The sequence below is a fragment of the Lacerta agilis genome, chromosome Z (assembly GCF_009819535.1).
Source record: "Lacerta agilis isolate rLacAgi1 chromosome Z, rLacAgi1.pri, whole genome shotgun sequence".
Lineage (NCBI taxonomy): Eukaryota > Metazoa > Chordata > Lepidosauria > Squamata > Lacertidae > Lacerta > Lacerta agilis.
This window is the reverse complement of record NC_046331.1, coordinates 25,042,745-25,062,043: the sequence shown is the minus strand read 5'-3', so window position 1 is coordinate 25,062,043 and position 19,299 is coordinate 25,042,745. Positions and strand designations below refer to the sequence as shown.

General features: G+C 43.7%; 1 pseudogene; it reads right to left on the bottom strand.

Moving 5' to 3' along the window:
- Nucleotides 1-18,919: 18,919 nt before the first annotated feature.
- On the bottom strand, nucleotides 18,920-19,035 carry LOC117040521 (annotated as a pseudogene).
- Between the last annotated feature and the right edge of the window lie 264 nt (nucleotides 19,036-19,299).

Sequence of the window (19,299 nt, the reverse complement as noted above, 5' to 3'; positions counted from 1 at the left end):
TTGTCTTTCTTTGGTATTAATAACAGCATTTGATAACTCATTTACTTCTGAGAATCCAGATGTTTTCCCTGAACTACTGCATTCTCAGTTTTTTCCTGTTTATCAAGAACTGTAAGAACTTAATAAGAACTGGATTAGGCCAAAGGTCAATCTAGCCCAGCATCCTTTTCTCACAGTGGCCAATCAAATACCTATGTGAAGCCCACAAGCAGGACCTGAGTATAATCACTATTTCCCTATTTGAGATTCTAAGCTACTGGTATTCAGCTACTGATGTTCATGGGCATAATGGTTTTCACAGTACACAGTCACCATTGTTAGTAGCCACTGATCTCCACAAGTATCTTCCATTAATTCTAGTCTAATGCCACCTAAGTAGGTGACCAGTTCTATCTCTGGTGGGAGCAAATTCCAAAGTTTAACTATGCACTGTGTGAAGAACTACTCCCTTTTTGTCTTCACTGGGTAGCCTTACGCTCTAGTGTTATTATGACAGAGGGGGTAAAAAATGATGTCCTGTTTGCTTTCTCTGCACCATGCACACTGTACTTATATATAGGCATTCAGCACACAAGGGGGAAAGGTCCATATTTACAGCCCTTACTCCCTCCACTTCCATGTGCTTGACATGAAGGTATGAAGGAAGCTGCTAAGCACATTCAGCTTAGAACCCTCTTCATGACCTGTATGTTGAAGTTCCTGATTGTGAGGGAGCTTCAGCTGGACACACATCGAAATCTGCAGACTTTCCTACTCATTACAAGGTGGTACACACAGGGGCTTTGGGTGAAGGGTCACCACTTTGCACCATTTCTCTCTGCACATTTTTTACATTCTTTTGATCAAGTTGAATCCCTAAAGAGAGATAGACATAGACCCTGTCAGAGACACATGCCCGACTGGCGTGTTCTCTCCCCTCCTGGTTGATCGGGAGCTTCAAAAGCTTTCTCCAGCCCGAACATCACAGCTACTGATACCAAGAAGCATCAGCACACTTAGGAACCTGCAGAGTATTGGCGGTTCGTGTAACAGACTCAATAGCTCAGCATCTTGGCTAATCTACTTTATTTACATTTAATACACTTGGAGCATTCTGTCTTAGCTCCTTCCTCTTTCTTGTCAGACAGCAAAGAGAGAAAGAACAAAGGACAATAGTCCCACTTCATGGAACACAGTAACACAAAACATCCTGTCTCCATCACTTCCCACTCTGTGGAATGAAAAGATACACTGTCATGTGATAGAAAACAATCCCATGACTGCAAACATGGAGCAAGAATCCTAACAAAACACACACACACACACCACCTGTACTTGACTGGAATTTTTATCAAAAGCTTGAACGGTTTCATAGGAACCAACTCCTAGGAGCTGAGGACCCTTCAGCACCCCCCCCCCCATAAAATATTTGAGGGTCCAGGGTACCCCCCAAAATGGATGGACATTGCTGTGCATGCACCACTTCATGTGATTGATTGTGTGGGGTGTGGCTTACCTGCCCCCCCCCCCAATATTTTATTCTAGTTGGCATCCCTGAATGGCTTCCATGTAGTGGGGGAAAGGAAACTACAGTGTTATAATATCTTTTCAAATAGGTACAATCCCTTCCATACTGCACTTGTACATAAGTTTTTATATAATAATAGTATGCCAAATTTTATCAATCCACTGTTGTTTAGACAACTATCTTGGAGACATGCAGGAGTTTGTTGCTGTATACAATTGCTTAGGCAGGCCCTTTGAAAGAAACTCAAGCTGGTGTCCATTGCCAACTTTGTTTAGAACCTGTCACAATCTCAGTGTTATTCTATTGATATCTAGTTATCAGTCCACCTCCCCACGTATAAAAATTGATGGAAAGCAAATCAGATTTCCACACCGCAAGTTACTTCTGAAGAGACAAGTCCTGAGTAACCAAATAAGATACTGTCAGTTTGCATTAGCATGAGTCCAGAATGTCAATAACACAAATGTCAGGTCTAAATCTATATAATGATTAATTTTGTTAATAAACTGAAATCTCTAATCCACCATAGAGGAATTAAACCCATCTAAAGGTCAGGCTGAATAGATCAAAACAACTGCTTTGCATTGTTTGTTTGTTTGTGTCTGTTTCTGACATGGTGCAATTAATATACAGGTATAATCCTTGAGACTGCCCCCCATAGATGGAACATTATCAAAATTCCAGATGTGCCCTACAGCCCCCAAAGATTGGAAAATCCTACTGCATATAGTTCAATGCACGTCTTAGTTTGTGTACCTAGGATTGTATGCTTAAAATGAAATAAAACAAATAGGAAACATCTATCTGTATGCACTATTTAAATCCTTTCAGAAAAGTAGTATCTGCAGTCAGAGGGGGCCAGATCAAAACTGGTGAAGATCCATAATACTTCAGTGTTATTTACAAATAAGTGCCCAGCATGGAGTCACACCCCTGGGAGTATCATCACACCATTATCTGGGATTTTGTTTTAACATGTGTTTCATTACTGATGTCACTGCATCTCATAAGACCCTCAATCTTAAAAGGTTGAATCCTGACTTCCGGTTAGGTGCCGGTCAATGGCGGACGGGAGCCTGACAGCTCCGTCCTCCATAAGGCTATAGGGACTACCGTGCCTGCGCCGCGGGTCCCTTAAAGCCACGGGAAGAGCGTCCCGTGGACCGCCTGCCTCGTGGGTCCCAGACGCGCCGTCTTTGCTCCTGATCGACCCTCGTAAGGGGGTAAATCAGGCGAGCGAAGCGCCGGTGCGGGGCTGAAGAGGTGACTGCCTTTGGAGGAACAAAGCAGCGATCCCGCCAGACTTGAGCATCCGACACTTCCGAAGAAGAAGTTTTAAAAGGAACTCTGTAAGTAGTACTTTGGAACTGATTTAAAACTTTTAAAGAATAATAACTTACAGAGGAAAGATTAAAGGAAGCCTGCTCCCTTTGAACTGTTTACCGGAGCTGGGTAGCGCTAAAAGATCAAAGCCGCGACTAACGGAAAAGTTTTGCGAACTCTGCTAAACTTTTTAAAAGTGGATTAAAAGTTGTTTTAAGGATGTTTAAAGACTTAAAAATGAGAAATATGGCAAAAGAAGACACCGCTCTCCCTCAGGATTAGGATTCCGGGTCGGTAGCGGGCTGCAGTAATTTGTTGCCATTTTTTTTTTTTGTTACTGTGTCAGTGACTGTTTACCAGTGGAGACTTTTTAGCTATTCTGTGGCCAGTTACAACGTAAAATAAAGTCTTGGTGGTAACACTGCAAGGGAAATATAATTTCTGACTTGGATTACAAAAGGACTAACTTCTTTTTGACTGAAGACTAAGGACTTTTAAAAATTGTGAACTCTGTGCCTAAAAGTTAAAAGTTAAACTGCTGGATTTGTGTGGAACTCCTGGCTCAGCAGTCTCTTTGTTCTCAGGAGAGAATTGCTGGCCACCTGGTGTTTATTTTTAAGACTGTTGGCTTTCTGCTGTGAATGTCTGGGACGGTTACCACAGCAACCACAGCAACTGGAGTGACCTTGAGATTACAATTGCAGAGCTCACAGGATATGCATGAGAGCACTAGATCAAAAACATCTAGCTCTGCACAAAGAAAAGGCTCTATTTCCCTAACTCTACAAGAGCAAATGGAGAAATTAACTGCTACTGTAGCAGAAATAGCAGAAGGACTTAAATGTGTGACTGAGGGGTTGAAGCAAACACAGGCCTCAGTTAATACAATTACTACATCGGTTAATGCCTCAGTTAACTCTGCAATAGAGAAACTCCAAGTAGACCTAAAAGCAGATATAAAAAATTCTACAGATACCTTGGAGAGATCAATTGGCCAAATTGAAGAAAATGTAAGAAAGAACAGAGATGAAATAAATAAATTGGCACAGGAGGTAACAACGTTAAAAAAAGACTCTGAGGAATTTAAAGTGGTCAAAGAAAAAATTAAGAAAGTGGAACAGAAATTGGACAATATTGACTTGGAGAATTTGGAGGGAATTGGCACACGACAAAGAACTGTAGAAGAATCTCTTGCTTTTCTTCAACTCCACCAGAGAGAGGGGAACCTTCGCATCAGGGGTCTTCCAGAATTGGAAGGAGAAGACCTAAAAGCCTTTATTATACAGCAATTTTCGTCATATTGGGAATTGGAAGAAGTAAACGTCGCAGCACGCATAGTGAAAGCCTTCAGATTTGGGCCTAGAGGGTCCAGAGGGAAGAAAAGCAGCAAAACAGTCAGTGACTGCTTGCTGGTACTGCACGATAGAAACGACAGAGATTTCTTTCTGGACCTACACTATAGAAACAACCTGGTGGTACAGTGGAGCAAAGTCATTTTTTATAAGGATATCCCCAGATTTTTTTTAGACAAAAGAATTCCATACAACGACTTGGTTGCAGAACTAAGGAGGAACAACATCTCCTTCAGTTGGGAGTTTCCAGAAGGTCTTGCATTTACATTCGAAGGAAAAAAGACAAGAATTAAATCTCTGGCTGACAAGCAGAAATTTCTGGATAAACACTTGGAAAAACTCAAGGCAGGGCTGCCTGACCCATCTGTACATAGACGTCCAGGAGTATTCCCACCTCCGGGGGTACCAGGACCAAGCGATAAAGACCCAGAAGAAGACAAGAAAGCACAAGCAACTGGAGGAGAGGATTAAAACAAAGGAATATGGCGTTGAAGTTACTGACATGGAATGTACGGGGATTGAACCAGAGACCAAAGAGACGCAGAGTATTTCATGGATTGGAAAAGAAGGATTTGGACATTATATGTTTACAGGAGACCCACATAGTTCGGCGACACAGAAGATTACTACAAAATAAAAAGTTAGGCCAAGAGTTCATTTCATCTGATAAGGTCAAAAAGAGAGGTGTGGTAATATACGCAAAGGAGAAATATAATCCAAGACAGTTATTTAAAGATGAAGAAGGGAGATACATCGCAATTGAGATTAAAACACAAGGCGAAAAATTCTTGATTCTGGGACTTTATGCACCAAATGATGGAAAGTCAATTTTTTACAAAAAAATACATGACTTGCTGTTGGACTATTTGGACTACAAACTGATTTGCCTGGGAGACTTTAATGGGGCTGTTTCCACTTTAATGGACAGATCCCAAAGAACAAAATTAACAAATGACGGGAAACTGCCCAAGACTTTCTTTGAAATGGTGGACAATTTAAATTTGGAGGATGCCTGGAGGTTGAAAAACCCCACCGAGACAGAGGCAACTTACTACAGTGAATCCCAGCAGTCATGGTCGAGGATAGACTATATCTGGATATCGAACGAATTGACATCTAAAATATATAAAGCAGAAATCGGCCCAAAGACATATTTGGATCATAATCCTGTACAGGTAACCCTTAAAATGGTTTCCAAGGGATCCTTTAGATGGAGAATGGATGACGCGTTGATGAGAGATACCAAGCTGGTAGAAAGAGCTGCGAAAAAGATGAAGGAGTATTTTCAAATCAATTGGAACTCGGAAGTAGAAAAAAGAATTGCATGGGATGCAAGTAAAGCGGTAATGAGAGGATTCCTCATAAGTGAAAAAGCGAAAAAGAAAAAACTACAAAATGCAGAAATGGAAAGGCTGTTGAAATCAATTAAAGTTAAAGAAAAGGAGTTAAGAGGTCATCCCAAATCTTCAAGAATTCAAAAGGAAATTAAATACTTGCAATCCCAGTACGCTAAAATTATGAATCAAGATCTAGAATGGAAATTGAAAATGATGAAACAAAGATCATTTGAATCAGCGAATAAATGTGGAAAACTATTAGCTTGGCAATTGAAGAAAAGACAAAAGGCCAACGTCATCGGCAATTTGGCAGTAAATGGGAAAATAGTGGAGAACCCGGAGGAAATCAGAAAGTGCTTTCAAAAATTTTACAAGCAACTGTACAAGGAGGAGAGGATAAAAGAAGAAGAGATAGACCGGTTTTTGCAACAACATGGTTTGCAGAAAGTCCCAGAGGACAGACTAACAACTCTCAACCACCCGATATCGATCCAAGAAATTGAGGAGGCAATTAAGAACATGCAATTAGGAAAGGCCCCAGGACCAGATGGACTAACTGCAAAGTTCTATAAGACTCTTAAAGACTGGCTTTCACAGCCATTGAAGGAAGTATGCAACAAAATATTGGAAGGAGATAGGGCACCAGAGACGTGGAAAGAAGCCTTTATCACGCTGATTCCAAAACCAGACACAGATAGAATGCAAATGAAAAATTACCGTCCAATTTCCTTATTGAATGTGGATTATAAAATTTTTGCAAATGTTATGGCTACAAGACTGAAAAGAGTGCTGAAGGATTATATACACAAAGAACAGGCGGGTTTCCTTCCAGGAAGACAAATAAGCAATAATACGAGAATTATTGTGGACATTTTAGAAAAACTGGAAAGAAACATAAATACCGAGGCAGCACTATTGTTTATTGATGCGGAGAAAGCTTTTGATAAAATATCTTGGATGTTTATGAAAAAGAATTTGGAAAAGATGGGAGTTGGAGAAAGATTTTTAAATGGTATTAAAGCCATTTATACTGAACAAAGAGCTAAAATAATAATAAATGGCGTGATATCGGAGGAAATTGAAGTTGAAAAAGGAACAAGACAAGGGTGCCCTATCTCCCCTTTATTATTTATTACGGTCCTGGAGGTCCTTTTAAACATGCTACGAAAAGAGAAACAGGTAAAAGGAATCAGAGTGGGAGAGAAAGAATACAAATTACGCGCCTTTGCAGATGACCTGATGCTATCCCTACAAGAACCGGAAAGCAGTGTCCCCAAAGCCTTAGAATTAATTGAACAATTTGGACGTGTAGCTGGCTTCAAACTAAACAAACAGAAAACCAAAGTTTTAAGTAAAAATATGAGTGCAGAACAGATACAAAGATTACAGGAGGGCATCGGCCTCAATTTTGTCAAATCGGTAAAATATCTAGGTATCAATCTCACAGCAAAAAATGTGAACCTGTACAAAGACAATTATGAAAAACTGTGGATAGAGATAAAAAAAGACTTGGAGATATGGACAAGATTGAAATTGTCGTTAATGGGAAGAATAGCCGCCATTAAAATGAATGTTCTACCAAGGATGCTGTTTTTATTCCAAGCCATACCAATTTTGGATAAGATGGATTGCTTCAAGATTTGGCAAAGGGATCTATCGAAGTTTATATGGCAGGGCAAAAAGCCGAGAATTAAGTTTAAGGTGTTAACAGACTCCAAAGAGAGAGGAGGCTTTGCCCTGCCGGATTTAAGACTTTATTTTGAAGCAGCTGCCTTTTGCTGGCTAAAAGATTGGTTCAAATTAGAGAATGTAGATGTGTTGGACTTGGAGGGATATGATAACATGTTCGGTTGGCATGCATACCTTTGGTATGACAAAGTTAAAATTCACAGAACTTTTAAGAGTCATATAATTAGGAAATCTTTGTATCAGGTCTGGATTAGGTATAAAGACTTACTGGAGAGAAAGACTCCTAGATGGATATCGCCAGTGGAGGCTAAGGCCTATAAGAGACCAAATATGTCTGCTAGATGGTTGCGATATATGGACATATTGCAACAGGAAGGGGACTCATTTAAGCTGAAAAGCTATGATCAAGTTAAAAGTCAAGTCCCTGACTGGTTGCAATATCATCAGGTACATGAAACTTTTAAACTAGATAAAAAAGTTGGTTTTCAGGTGGAGAAATCAAAACTGGAAACAGAACTGATCGAATCGAACTCAAAAAACCTTTCCAAGATGTACAATTTGTTGCTAGAGTGGCATACTAAAGATGAGTTGGTTAAATCAACAATGATAGATTGGGCAAAAGATGTTGGTCATAACATTATGATGGATGACTGGGAGAGATTGTGGAGGAAAGATATTAACTTTACTGCTTGCAATAGTTTAAGAGAAAATGTAATGAAAATGCTATATAGATGGTATCTGACACCAGTCAAGCTAGCTAGAATGAACTCTAAAATGTCGGATGTGTGTTGGAAATGTAAATCGTCAAAAGGTACTTTTTATCACATGTGGTGGTCGTGTTCAGGGGTAAGGGCCTTCTGGGACAAGATTTATAATGAGCTTAAGAAGGTAATGAAAATTACCTTTTGCAAGAAACCAGAGGCTTTTCTCTTGAGCATGACCAATGATGAGATACCCAGTCAGGATAGAGTGTTTTTTATGTATGCCACAACAGCTGCTAGAATTTTATTGGCAAGAACTTGGAAGGGCGAAGAGATACCGACAATTGAAGAATGGCAGATGAAACTGATGGAGTACATGGAGCTTGCAGACCTTACCGCCAGAGTCCGAGACCAGAGGGAGGAGAAGGTGTCACAAGATTGGAAGAAATTTAAAGACTATTTAGTTAATCATGTTAAAATCAATGTTTGAATGTTTGTGCAGGAATATATAAAAGAATCGGCTTTAGAAGTATAAGTAGAGATATAATTGTTTAAGAAGATAATATTTGATTGGATAGACCTATTGGTATAAGAAGATGATAAGATATAGAATATATGTTAAGGAATATTTTGGTTTAGATAAATTTAAAAAATAATAGAATATTGAGTTTAAGTTAATGACAAAAGAAATGAAGCTACCTTAAAAGTATATATGTTTTTGAAGACAGAGGAGGGACCAGGGGAAGTCCCCCTAAGAAGTTAAAACAAGTTTAGAAACAGAGATAAGTATTTAGCAAGGTTTGTACAAGTTTGTTTTGCTGTATGGTTTTGTTGTATTTTTGTATTGTTGATTGTCTATTATGTTTTTATGGTGTTTATGCATGTAGGTTTAATGTTGTTTTGTTTCATGGAAAAATAATAAAATCTTATAAAAAAAATAAATAAAAGGTTGAATCCTATGCCTGCACTAATACCTACCAAGGGTATTGTCAAGCTGAGGTTTGAGACATAAGCAGCTTCTAAGAACTGAAAAATTAGATCACTTTCAATAATAGGAGTCCCCTGAGTTGCACTTTTTTTTTTTACTGGATTTCTAATCATCTCCTGCTCTTCCCACCACAGTCTACAAATAAGATATAAATTATAGGAAGTAAGTAGGGCAACCTGTCTTTGTTTGCAGTGTAGACAATGGAAATAATCTGGGCAAAGGATAGCAGACAGTGGCTCAGTGATATTGATTTCCTTTCTCCGTTGTTTGTGCAAGAAATGTTTTGAAAATAAATTGCACACACTGACTGTGGGAATGAAGGCTACTAGTGAACAAATTATACCACTGGTAACAACTGACAACAGCTACAGCTACCATTTGTACTGCTCTTTCTAACTTGAAAAGAATTTCAGACTAATTATTGTGTTTGCTCTTATCACAATTCCAGGAGGTAGTTGACTTACGAACCTGCCCACATCCTAATAACCTCTTTTGGTGCCCTGTTTTGAGTGCTTCAGAATAGGATGAATGGAGCAGATAATTTTGTTTCATTCGCACTGGTTCTCAATCATAAGAAAGTTCCATCTCATTTTGCACCATTGTACATATTGTGTGTGCACTTTATATATAAAATGCACATTCTTTCAATGCATTCACCAGTAAATCACACATTTTGTACACACTTTTATGTAAAATATATATTCCAGTGCATTGCTTTTATGCACTGATAAGGCATTTCAAAATTCGGAGAAGTGCATAAATTGGCTGGCAGTTGCAAACAGATTCATGGGCCTCAGTTTTGGTCTGTGGGTAGCAAAATGCATCCTGCATTCCTTTGACAGAGAAATGACCTGTGGGAAGGACTGTAGCACAGTGGGAGGTGATGGGGGAGCCCAGACGCTAGCAGGCAGATATTGATTTTACTAGCCATATACCGTTACGTTTTCTGGGATGCATTTGAAACAAAATGTCAATTATCGAAACAAGCTTTGTTTACAAGGGTAAGAAACAAAACTTCACAGCGATCATTGCATTCTGATTCAATTCCTGACCAGTTCAGTGCTCTCTTTCTTTGGGGGAGGGGAATAAATACTCCAAACAGTGCTTCCCCCCTGCCAAAGAAAACAACCTATAACATTCAGTTTGATCTTATTCCAATATGTTTACTTCACTCTAATGCAGTGGTTCCCAATTAGCTAAGTACTGCTTTTCAAATGCCCCTACTTTTGAAATTTTTGATATCTCTATGGTAGTTTTTGCTATGTGAATGTTGCCATGGATTGTCTGGGTGGGTTTCGCAGACCCCCTGGAGTCCGCAGACCACCAGTTGGGAACCACTGCTCTAATGCATAATAGTATCCATCATGGATATTATTTTGAATGTCTGGTTGTATTTTTCTTTTTTGGCCATCTACAGATACAGGCCCTAATGCTTTTACTATTGACCCTTGCCCACACTAGCTTTTAAGATTCAGTCACAGGAGATTGGCTAGGTGTGTGGGGTGGTAAATGCCGCTTTTCAGAAAATGGTGGTACCAATGGCCCTGAAAAAGGCATTGGTGCATTCCTTTCTTAAGAAACCTTTGCTAGACACTGAGGTATTGAATAGCTTCCATCCATTGACTAATGCCGCTTTTTTGGTGGTGGAGAGTATATGATGGCTGAGGTGAGCTCAGATCACCTAGACCCATTTCAACCTGGCTTCACGTTGGATTTAAATTGGTAATGTTTGATTTAAGTCTCATTGATTAGTTAGTCTACTCTATAGATGGTTAAATCTGGATTCAATCCAAAGTTGCCTGTGTATTGTCCAGTATGGTGGGAGGGAAGCAACAGTGGTTTGTATGAAGTGTGGAAATAGCAGGAGGAGAGAGAAAGATAGTGATATGGTGAAGATAAAGAATAAATTTATGAGATCAAAGGAGGGGTGATAGACGTATGACATATTTATCACTGGGTGGAGCAAGGCAAGGCCTCGAGGGGAAGGGTAGAAGGGTCAAGACAGAGTGACAAACCTTACCAGACCATCAAAGTAGAAAAGACGTGTCAAAGATTGGGACCAGGTGGATGGTGTAGTTATATTGCTTGTACAAAAACATAGAAAGGAGGTCGGGGAGAAGAAAGAGAATGTCAGGTTCCTGCTAAAGCTGTTACTTCAAATTCCCACTGGTCCTATGGAAATCACATGCTTAACTTTTTTATTTGCACCAATGATAATCATTGGCTTGACTGTGCCCCATGAATTTAACATGAAAAATAAAATAAAAACAAGCCAGGTCTTTTGTTTTCCTGCACAGGTGTTTAGCAGCATGATAATCCAAACGAACATGTCAACTAGAGACAAGAAAGCCAGAGCTCAAGATTGAGCAGGTAAGTGGGGTAGCAAAGCAAAAAAAGAACAAACTGAGAATAGGGAAGTGTTGAAAACAGATGTTTCGGAGAAGGCAGAAATGACAGCGGAGATATCAGAAGGGTGCAGTGCTTCTGAAAAAGTCATAATATCAGTAGACTACAGGTAGAGTAGGAAGAAGTCAGGAAACACACAATTTTAACAAGATTGGTGGCCAAAAGTTACAAGTCACCAGTCTCTGCAGCCACAGCAGGAGCTGTGATTCTTTGGCGGTTTGATTTCACCTCTGGAGGAGCATTCCATTATCTCTAGAGACAGACAGATGCCAACAAAGAGGCAAGAATTCATTTGGAGATAATCTAGAAAGGAACAAGTAGGTTTGGGTAGATGGGATATTTAATACCTTTTGTCTTTGGCTGAAATACTTGGCCATATTTTTTTCTCTATTTTAGGTAGTGGAGTGGTGCAAACTCCCCAATTGATTTGATGTTTTCATTAGAATAAAGAAAGAATAAACAAAGGTGGGACAGAAAGTTTCTTAAAACACACCTCCTCTAAATTTGCAGAGCAGAAAAATCCAGGCTCCAGGCTTTCTCTGACTCATAAGATTGGACTCTGACTGTTGTAGATGATCCAGTGTGGTGCAGTGGTTAAGAGCGGTAGACTCGTAATCTAGTGAACCGTGTTCACATCTCTGCTCCTCCACATGCAGCTGCTGGGTGACCTTGGGCTAGTCACACTTCTTTGAAGTCTCTCAGCCCCACTAACCTCACAGAGTGTTTGTTGTGGGGGAGGAAGGGAAAGGAGAATGTTAGCCACTTTGAGACTCCTTCGGGTAGTGAAAAGCGGGATATCAAATCCAAACTCTTCTTCTCTTCTTTATATTGCTTTTATATTTTTTATTGGTTTTAGGTCATTTTTAAAATGGACATTGTCACGGAGACAAGCCTGGATCGGGAGAGGAGCGTGGGAGGAGGATCAGTGAGGGAAAGCAGCAAAACAGACAGGCAGGGGGAGGGGGCGAGGTATCGAGAACCGGGCCCATTAATCTCAACAGATACGTCCGACGATGATGACAGCAATCTCTTAGAGGTATCGCCAGAAGAAAGGGGGAGTGCTGATGTCAGTAATAAACAGGGGGAGGGGAGCAAAAGCGGGAAGAAGAGATTCACGCGTCACTTCCGGAGCACCAAGGGGTTATTGTGTTGGAAAAGGCGCGTAGCGGAAGATAGCAGTTAGGATGTTTGTTTTAATGGAGTGTAGACGTGAATTATAGCTCTGTAATTAGTAAGGACAATAAAATGCTTTCAAAAGCGAGAAACGAGCCGGCTGTTATCCCACCGCAACACCAAAGGCAAGGTTGCCGTGACAACACATCCTAACTCCACTGCGTTGCTGTGGGACTGTTGGAAAGGAGACATGGAAGGGGTCGAAGAGAAGCTGAAAGCTGCGAGGGCCAGCTGGGAGATTCAAGCCAAGGAAGCAATTTTGAAAGTTCGGCAGGAAGGAGAAGCCAGAGCTGATGATTTGGAAGAGATAAATAAGCGTTCTGAGCTTCGAGTTGCCAAACTGGAGGAAGATTTACGAGATCTTCAAATTAGGCTTGATGAGGCTCGCAAGACCGGTGGAGGAGGAGCCACAGCAGTGGTGACTCAGAGGCAACAGCTGGCATCAGTGAGTAAGTTTGATGGGGACCCCAGGGGATATTTGGGGTTCAGGACTGAGGTTGATTATGCCCTGAGGGTGAGAGGGAGAGACTTTGAGACTGATGCTGAGAAGGTAGCCTTTATTATTTCACACATGACGGGGTCAGCGAGAGAATGGGTACGCCCACTTTTGGCAAGTAACAACCCAGCGCTTGGGAATGTCCAGGATTTTTTGGATGCCATGGCGGCTCATTACACAAGTGACATTGATCAAGAGATAACAAAGCAGGAACTCATGAGTCTCAGACAAGGGAAAGGGACAATGAGAGATTATGTGGCTAAATTTACCCTTCTCTGTCATAGACTGGGATGGGAGATTTTAGCCCCACAAACTGAAGCGTTCTTTCAGCAGGGGCTGAACCCGGAAATTTTGGATGAAATAAGCAGGGGACCGAAACCCAAGGATACGGATGCTTATATCAAACTGGCTCTGCAAGTGGGGGTTCGGCAGGAACTAAGGGAATGGGAAGGGCGAAATGTACCGGGCAGTAAGACATTCCATGCTTACAGGAGGCCTTCCCAGGGTGTTCAGCCGGTTCAGGGAAACAGGCAGCATCTGCCCCCCGAAGAGCCAATGGAAATCGGTCGTTGGGACACAAGAGAAAGCCTCAAAGAGAAACCTCGCAGGGAGCTGCTAAGCAAGGGGGAGAAGGAGACGCGCAAATGCTTTGTGTGTGACAGGACGGGACACCTAGCCCGTAATTGTTCGCAGAAGCGAGTGTGGCAAGGGATGGCAGCGGCTGCGGGGCAGGAGGCGAGTGGGGAAGCACAGGAGCAGGGAGACGCCAAACGCCTGGTTGGAAAAAAGAGAGGAGCAGACCGACCAGGCGGCACGCAAGTAAACCCCCCACAACAGCCGAGTGCAGTGACTCCAAGGGAGCCCAGGCCGGGAATTGTGCTGATGGTACGGCTGGAATTGCCAAACGGGTACCCCCTAGAGGTAGAAGCTCTACTAGATTCGGGCAGCTCAGCCTCTTTCATGTCCGAAAGCTTCGCCAAGGCCCACCAGATCCATTTACTGCCTTTGGATTTTCCCCTGGTGGTGACCACAATTGATGGGAGAGAGCTGCTGGGGGGCCAAGTGAGACATCAGACACCGCCCATGAGGATGAGCGTCTCGAGGCATCAGGAAGTGATTGCTTTCAATGTCACACACCTGTCCGGAGCGCCAATCATATTGGGCATGAGCTGGTTAGATCTTCACGATCCGGTCGTTGCCTGGCACCAGAGGTCGCTCACCTTCGGATCTTCGCATTGCACGGAGAATTGCCTGATGGAGGTGGAAACGTCGGAGACGGAGGGGAGGATCGCCACGGTACGGTTGGAAGACTCCAGGGGAATTCCACCACAGTATGAAGATTTCAAGGAAGTGTTCAGTGAAAAGGAAGCCAACAGACTGCCCCCCATAGGCCGTATGATTGTCAAATTGAGTTGCTGCCGGGGGCAAAGTTGCCTGCAGGAAAGTTGTATTCTATGTCGGAGCAGGAGTTGCAGGAGCTGAAGGAATTCCTCACACTGAACTTGGAAAGGGGATTCATTCGAGAATCTAAAGCGGTGGGAGGAAGTCCGATTTTTTTCGTGGACAAGAAAAATACGGCACAAAAACGCCTTATTTGCGACTACAGGATCTTAAACTCGCGAACGAAACCGACCGCCTTTCCGATGCCCAGGATCGACGACTTGTTGGCGGCAGTGCGTAAGGGGAAGATTTTCACGAAGTTGGACTTACGAGGAGCTTACAACCTCATAAGGATCAGAGAAGGAGATGAGTGGAAAACAGCTATGTTTACCCCGTTTGGCACCTACGAATATACAGTGATGCCTTTTGGCCTCCAGGCGGGCTCACACACCTTTCAAGCCTTTATGCACCATGTGCTGGGTCCCTTGTTGTACCGGAGCTGTGTATGTTTCTTGGACGATATCTTGGTTTATTCGGAAAATGAGAAGCAGCATGAGCAGCATGTGAGACAGGTGTTGCAGAAGTTGAAACAGCATCAACTGTATGCGAAGCTGGAGAAATGCCAATTTCATGTGCGGCAAGTGGACTTTCTGGGGTACAGGGTGTCGGACAAAGGTCTGGCAATGGACGGGGAGAAGGTAAAGGCAGTGTTGGATTGGAAAACACCCAAGACCAGAAAAGATGTACAACGCTTCATTGGGTTCAGCAATTTCTACCGCAAGTTCATCAGGAATTTTGCGCAGCTCACTAGCCCAATAACCGACACGTTGAGTACTAAGAAGAAGTTTCAGTGGACTCCAGAGGCGCAGGAGGCGTTTGAGCAGTTACGCAAGGTATTCGCCTCAGAGGAACAGCTGCTGCACCTCGACGCGGAGCGGCCCATATGCATGGAAACTGATGCGTCGGACAGGGCGGTAGGAGCGGTACTGCTGCAACAGGATGCAGCAGGCGACTGGAGACCTTGTGCGTTTTTCTCAAGAAAACTCAGCAAATCGGAACGCAACTACACCATCTGGGATAAGGAGCTGTTGGCCATTGTAGCGGCGCTCAAAAAATGGAGGCATTTCCTTATCGGAGCCCGCCATCAGATCCAGATCTACACGGATCACAAGAATCTGGAGTACTGGAGAACAGCCAGAGTGCTCAACCAGAGACAGCTCAGATGGGCGGAATTTTTTGCCGACTTTGATTTCAGGATCCATTATGTCCCGGGGGACAAGAATGCGAGGGCGGATGCCTTGTCTCGCAAGCCGCAGTACCTAGAGGACGAGGGAGTGCCGGAGGAGAGACATGTGATGCCACCCAGCCGATGGCAGTGCGCTGGAGCCAGGGATCAAGAGTCTCTCATACGACGTCTAACTAGGGAAGATGCGTTTGCGCAGCAGAAATTCAAAGACCTTCAACAAGGTACAGGGGTGGAAGACGGCTTCGTAGCCAAGGATGAACTGTTGTTCTACAAGGGAGCATTATATGTTCCGGGCGATCACTTGAGGGCTAAGGTTCTCAAGCAACTGCACGATAGCCCTTCGGCAGGGCACCCGGGACAGCAAAAGACCTTGCAGTTGGTCACCAGGGATTTCTGGTGGCCAGGGGTGCAGGAGGACGTCAAAGGCTACGTGCAAGCTTGTGATTTGTGTCAACGGGTCAAAAGTGACAATAGACCCCCTGCCGGACTGTTGCATCCCATGCCCACCCCGGGGAGGCCATGGGAGATGGTGTCCATTGACTTCCTGACAGATCTGCCGGCGTCGAAGGGCAAGACGGCAGTGTTAATCGTAGTGGACATGCTCACCAAGATGTGCCATTTTGTGGCTTGTCCCAGGGCGGTGTCGGCAGAGGAGACAGCCAGGTTGTTTGTAGACAACGTTTTCAAGCTGCATGGAGTACCATCGAGGGTCGTGAGCGACAGAGGCCGCCAATTTACGTCGCGGTTCTGGCGCAAGCTCATGGAGCTCTTGGGTGTGGAACTCAACTTGTCGACGGCCAGGCACCCGCAAACGAATGGGCAGGCAGAGAGGGCCAATGCTATACTGCAGCAGTACCTACGTTGCTACGTTAGCCGACGACAGACGGACTGGCCAAAGTTCCTAGCTTTAGCGGAATTTGCCTATAATAACTCAGTTAATGTTTCCACAGGGATGACACCCTTTCTTGCGAACTATGGAGGACATCCGAAGTCGTTCCCGAGGGGAGAGGATCGGGGCCCGAGTGTGCCAGCGGCAGAAAATTTTGCGGAGGAGATGCTCCAACTGCACGAGCAACTCAAGAGCACGCTGGACAGGGCCAAAGAAGCCTATAAGAGGGCTTCGGATCAGCATCGGAGGGAGGGGGAGGCCATCAGGGTGGGGGACAGGGTGTGGTTGTCCTCCAGGGGGCTGCCCACCAGAAGCAGGTGCAGGAAGTTAGAGCACAGACGTTTGGGACCCTTCCAGGTAGTGGGCCAGGTCAATCCCGTAGCCTTCAAGCTGAGGTTGCCTGAGGACATGAGAATTCACCCCGTGTTTCACAGAGCGCTGTTAACACCATACAGGGAAGGGCACCCTTATCAAGGGGAAGGGGGGGGTGACAACAGGGCCTTCAGTGGAGGAAGTGGGGGCAGGCAATGAGGCCACTGAGATCCTCGATTCCCGGTGGAGGGAGGGGCAGGTGGAATACTTGGTAGCCTGGGAAGGGGAGGACCCCGAGAACAACACATGGTTGCGCCATGATAATATTCAGGAGGAATACCTCAAGGCTGAATTCCATGCGTTATACCCACAAAAGCCAGCCCCACCGGGGTATGAATGTTGGCAGGGACATCAGGAGGAGGGCATGGGGGACCAAGGGTCCAGAGGAGGGGAGGAGGCAGAGGAACCCCATCCAGACTGGTCAGAGGAGGAGGTGGACGAGGTAGTGTCATTCGCACCCTTTACGACGGAACAGTGGAAGACAGTGTTTGAGTCGGATGAAAATGAGGACACAGACTTCCTGGGGTTTGTCACTCCACCGCGCACGGAACAGTGGCAGCATGGGAACGGGGAAGTGGAGAATGTTAGCACGATCATACACCATCCGCTTGAGTCCAGCGACTCCGGGGAGGAAGGGGGCTTGGAGGAGGGAGTGGATGTCACGGAGACAAGCCTGGATCGGGAGAGGAGCGTGGGAGGAGGATCAGTGAGGGAAAGCAGCAAAACAGACAGGCAGGGGGAGGGGGCGAGGTATCGAGAACCGGGCCCATTAATCTCAACAGATACGTCCGACGATGATGACAGCAATCTCTTAGAGGTATCGCCAGAAGAAAGGGGGAGTGCTGATGTCAGTAATAAACAGGGGGAGGGGAGCAAAAGCGGGAAGAAGAGATTCACGCGTCACTTCCGGAGCACCAAGGGGTTATTGTGTTGGAAAAGGCGCGTAACGGAAGATAGCAGTTAGGATGTTTGTTTTAATGGAGTGTAGACGTGAATTATAGCTCTGTAATTAGTAAGGACAATAAAATGCTTTCAAAAGCGAGAAACGAGCCGGCTGTTATCCCACCGCAACACCAAAGGCAAGGTTGCCGTGACAGACATTGTTATCATATTGTACATTGTGCACACTGCTGAAAGATTTTTAAAATGCTAAGTCGTTCAATAATGCTTTTAACCTTCATCCAATTTTGTGGTGTAAGACACTCACCCCAAATGCACTTTTCATTGTGCAATTTATACACAAGTAGAATGGCTGGTAGTCCTCTTAGACCACTGTCAAATATTGTTAACTGGCAATGTCACCAAATTAGAGCCAGCAACTACTTACCATTTTCCTCCTGGAAACAAGCAAACAAAAAATCTGTGACATGGAATGTTCCAAAAATGCATTAACTCAGCCAATATGAGTGGATTGGGGCAGTAAAACATCCCATCATTTGTTCATAGACAAATGGTCAGGGAAGTGCGAGTTGGTTGACACAAACCAAATAATGATGTTTGGGGCATTTCTCTACTCAAAGACCAGATTCTTCCAAATTTCTTAAAGAGGTTAGGGGGGGGAAAAACCCTCCATAACTATAAACATCAGTAAACATTAGTTTTCAGAGAATCAGAGAATCACAGAATTGTACTGTTGGAAGGGACCATGAGGGTCATCTAGTCCAACCCCCTGCAATACAGGAATATGCAGGTGGCACCACATTCAAACCAACCAAGCTAGCAATAGGTTTTTTCCTAAACATTTTACAATATTTTCAGAACATTTTTACTGTAAAAGGGTAGTTTTTGTAGTAATTGCTTGTAATTGAAAATGAATATAATAGCTTATTACAGGAGCAGAAATGGTGTTGTTTACTCAATATGCTGGTGCAGGGGCAAACATTTAATACACAGAGAAGATCTACTTCCTCTAAATTAAGTATTTTTCTGGCTCTGGGCACCATTAACAATACTACCTCTGACACCACAGGCTCACATATTGTTTGGTGGAGTCTAGGTTCTACCTTATCACACAATGGAAATCCACACTGATGCAGAAAATACATCCCTAAAACCGTTATGCAGTCGAGTTTCCCACATTAGGGGAAATCACAGGGGTCAGCACACCCGAAGTACAATGGATGAGGAAAACCTCACCCTGGGAAAACCTCCTTCACGATCAAGGTGTCTCCCCTGCAACAACAACAACAACAACAACAACAACAACAACAACAACAACAACAACAACAACTTAATATTTATACCCCGCCCATCTGGCTGGGTTTCCCCAGCCACTCTGGGCGGCTTCCAACAGAATATTCAATGCAATGATATATTAAAAATTAAAAGCTTCCCTAAACAGGGCTGCTTTCAGATGTCTTCTAAAAGTCTGGTAGTTGTTTTTCTGCTTGACATCTGGTGGGAGGGCATTCCACAGGGTGGGTGCCACTAACGAGAAGGC